This window comes from Apodemus sylvaticus, chromosome 22 (assembly GCF_947179515.1).
Source record: "Apodemus sylvaticus chromosome 22, mApoSyl1.1, whole genome shotgun sequence".
Lineage (NCBI taxonomy): Eukaryota > Metazoa > Chordata > Mammalia > Rodentia > Muridae > Apodemus > Apodemus sylvaticus.
This window is the reverse complement of record NC_067493.1, coordinates 9817561-9821814: the sequence shown is the minus strand read 5'-3', so window position 1 is coordinate 9821814 and position 4254 is coordinate 9817561. Positions and strand designations below refer to the sequence as shown.

Below are 4254 nucleotides of genomic sequence, written 5' to 3'. Positions count from 1 at the left end.
AGAATGGATACAGAAAAATTTTAAGACTCCTGATAAATTAGCATGTGATTTTCAACTCTGCCCAGATGAAAATGTTTGAGTACTGGACTAACCTACTAAAGTTATTTAGCAGCAATCATACTTTTTTAATTGCATTATTTCCAATTAAAAATATTGTCAAGTACAGAGAATACTCTAAAACAAAGTTCTGTTTCTAAAAGATTGTTTTAAGACAGCCAGGAAGATCACAGTGGTTTTCTTTGTTTGCTTTGACAGACTGTGCACTTGTTCAGGAGCACTTTGGGATCCTCAGTTACTTATTGTCAGAACTTTCTTCAGGCCCAGAGTTCTTCTCAGTGCTCCCTTTACTTCCTTGTTCCTTAAGCTATAGATGATGGGGTTCAGCATGGATGTCACTGCTGTATAGAAGAGGGCCAAGAGTTTATCAATTTCTGGTGAGTGGCTAGATTTGGGCCTCAAATAGTTAATAGATCCTGAGCCATAAAAGAGTGTGACTACAAGTAGGTGGGAGGAACATGTGGAGAGAGCTTTATGGCGCCCCTCAGGGGAAGGCATCACCAGCACTACAACCAGAATTCTGACATAGGAATAAATGATAAGCAAAAATGGACTAGATATACAGAGGATTGCCACCACAAAAATGGCAGCCTCATTTTGGGATGTATCTCCACAGACAAGTGCCAGGACAGGTGGAAGGTCACAGAAGAAGTGATCTATCTCACAGGGTCCACAGAAGTTCAAGGAAAAAATAAAATTGGTTTGTCCTAACCCGACAATGCAACCTGTTCCCCATGAAACTATTGCCAAATGGGCACATACACCACGACTCATTTGGGTAGCATAGTGGAGTGGGGAGCATATGGCCATGCATCGGTCCAAGGCCATGGCTGCCAATAGGAAGCACTCAGTTATACCAATAATTGTGAAGAAAAACATCTGTGTAGCACATCCCTCCTGAGAGATCCCTCAGACCTCACTTACAAGGCTCTGCAGCATCTTGGGTATGACAGAGCAAGTGTAGCCAATTTCCAGGAGAGACAAGTTGGCCAGAAAGAAGTACATGGGTGTGTGTAGGACTGGACTGGTGCAGATGGCAAGTGTTATGAGTGCATTTCCTGTCAGTGATACTAAGAACATGAGGAGGATGAGGGTGAACAGGAGGAAGCATTCTCCAGGGACCTCAGAGAACTTGGCAAATGCAAAGTGTTTGACAGACAAACCGTTCTCTTGCCACAGAGAGCAGTTGACACTCATCTGGAAGACAGAATAGTAAGTCATTAGAAGGTTTCTTGCAGATGAGGGAAATTTATCCTTGTAATACTTTTAGATCCTCAGTTACATCAGAGACAGAATCTTTAACTGCAGTCATAAAATCAAAACTTAGAAATGATTTATCCTCACAGATTTTCACATCTAATACTTTCTCTCTTCACATTAGTTGATATTCCAAAGTGTACTGAGCATTGAGCAAAGTGTAAAAATATTTACAGAAGATGATGGAAACTTATAGTCCTGGCACTGATGAAGCTCAGGCAGAAGGCTTACCATGGGTATAAGTTCAGCTCACGTGTTGTGTAAGCTATCATTCAAATAAAAGAAAAGGAAAAGTATTAATTGTATCTCAATTCTTTACACATTTTTTCTCATTAACTAGTTATCAATGTTACACAGAAAAATTCATGAACTCACAGTCATCTCTATGATTTCCTGTTGTCTCATATACAGTCACTTCAACCATTCTCTGTGTGTATTGGGCCCAGATTATTCTGTGATTGCTATTTCTAGTATTCATATCCATGCATTAAAAGTATTGTTTCCCCCAGACTCATAGTTTTTGAAGGGAAAGTAAAAGCAAATAACAATTCAATAAATGATTACTGTTTTTAGTGAATAGTAAAGACATGGCACATACTGATGTCTGGGCAGTAATGAAATGGTCAGAGAAGCTTCTGAAGATTCATAAGCTGAGACATGAGAGAGAAGGATAAATTAAACAACACAATAGCCCTTCATGCCATAATCCTCAACATGGCAGCTGATTTCTGTAACTTAATAGTTCCTATCTCTATAGAACATGTTTTCTTAGTAAGGGTATCACTGCTTATGCCTTATTTCTGTTTTCTTAACAGAGTTCATTATATTCCATGGATCAGACCACTGAGTTAAATAAAGAAAGAAAAAGAGTAAAAGAGATGGTGTCTTCGTATGTAGTCCAGGCTAACCTGAAATTCCTAGTTCTTCTGTTGCATTCTCCTGAATGCTAGAATTCTAAGAGTAAGACATGGTGCCTGGCTTGATAGAAAGTTCTTTCTAACCTTCCATTTCAACAGACCTTACATTACAATTCCATCAAACTATCTATATTTCTCTATACTTATTATCTATACACTTCATTCCTCTTTGCTCATTTTTGCACAGGGTAGCAGCCGTGTGCTTGGTTGGTTGCTTACATGAAAAACTGTTTATTCCCAGCATAGCCTTGTCTGTTTTCTGGATTCTACCCATCTTTTCTGCCTATAGTTGCACTCGGTTTTTCACACTATAACTGCTAAAGTAGCCTTTAGTATTCTAGTGGTGACTACTCATCTCTTTCATAGTGTAGCCTTATACAGAGATTGAGTATGGACTTCCATGTTCTTATCATTATGTTTACCATCTTTACCAGTCCATGAGTTCTCATGTAATGAGAATTTCCAGTGTTTAGCTTATTCTGGCTCCTTAGGTATTCTACCTGTCTCTGCCCATTTTATTATCTGAAGTTCAGTCTCATGACCCTCAAATACTGGAGATGTAGTGAACTTATTTTTCTTTCAGTCTGATAACATTTTCTTTCAAATGAGATGACCTTTATTGTTTTGTGGGGTGTATGTGTCTTTGCTGAAGTTTGGGTCTTCTTGCCAAAAATCTGAATATATCATATTTTTCCTGACAAGACAGGACATATCACCAACTTCTATTCATTTGATAGAATGAAATGCCACAGGTTATGCTATAGTGTATGTGAGTAGATCAGCTCATGGTTGATCTACAAATCAAATGTGGGCTTCAGTATTTCCAAATTATAAATAAACATGCTACCCATATTCATTAACACACATTAGACATATACATATATACAAGCCTCAAACAGGTGTGTGCCTGTGTATTCATGCAGAAACACAGACACAGGGAAGCACAATAGAGTAGAGCAAGGCAAGATTGTGTGTGATTTAAAATGTTATTATTAACAACAGTGCCGGGAACAGCATTTATTCATACTCTGCTTCTCCATTTGGTCACTTATAAAAGGGGTTAAGAAAAAAAGGTGTTCCGCATGAGGTTGCTAGAGTGATTATTAAGTTAATTTTCCAAATCACTTAAGTTGATCAGGTACTGAATGCTTATCAGCTATATAGGACATGAACATGTGTGTGTGTCTACCCATAACCACTTGAGATTTACCTTTGTGTATACTCTGCTTTGGGGAACTTCTCACCATAATACATAAGTTTTGTTCCTATTAACTAATTGATCACCAGATTATTTTTCTATAGGGGATAATGAAAAACACTCCCCCCAAAATAAAAGAAAAGAAAACAAAAAAACCCCTCAAAACAATACATAGTTTTTGTATCCTGGGTGGTATGTAGTTGTATATACTAGCTTATTATAACTATTAGATTAGATATGTACCCATTCATGCAAAACTTCTAAAACTCTAAGTATAGAGAACACAGGTCTGACTTAAAGCTCTGACCACTATGAAGCAGGAAGTTTGCTGTACTTACTTGATGTCTCTGTGGACTCTGCTCTAAAAATTTGCTGAAATGCTGAGGATTCTATTGTGAAGCATTTTACACTTATTTTAATGTACTGTAAACATTTCTCTGTATTAAATTAAAACAAAACAAAATAAAACCCCAAATGGATAGCTCTTCCAAAGCCAACATAGAAATGGCTATTTTTTAACCTGAAATATTTTTCAAGCACGTCGCCTTTCATTACTAGTTTCTGCATTCTGTATAGGTAGCTCTGTAGTTAGAGAGTAAGGCTTGCTTCTCTGTTAAATTTCCAGAAACTCAGCTCAAGACCCAGAATGTTATATTTCCATTTAAATTTGTATCATAAGAATGATTTTCTCAGAAAAAGTATCAAGATTCTTGAGAAACAAGTGTCACAATACTCTGATGTAGATATCTCATCTGCCTCTCATTTCTTATATTTTCTTGACCTAAATTGTGGGTGCACTATTTCCTTGTAAGCTCCACATGATGT

General features: G+C 37.3%; 1 pseudogene; it reads right to left on the bottom strand.

Moving 5' to 3' along the window:
• Nucleotides 1-288: 288 nt before the first annotated feature.
• Nucleotides 289-1278, bottom strand: LOC127673283 (olfactory receptor 10A2-like; annotated as a pseudogene).
• Nucleotides 1279-4254: the final 2976 nt, after the last annotated feature.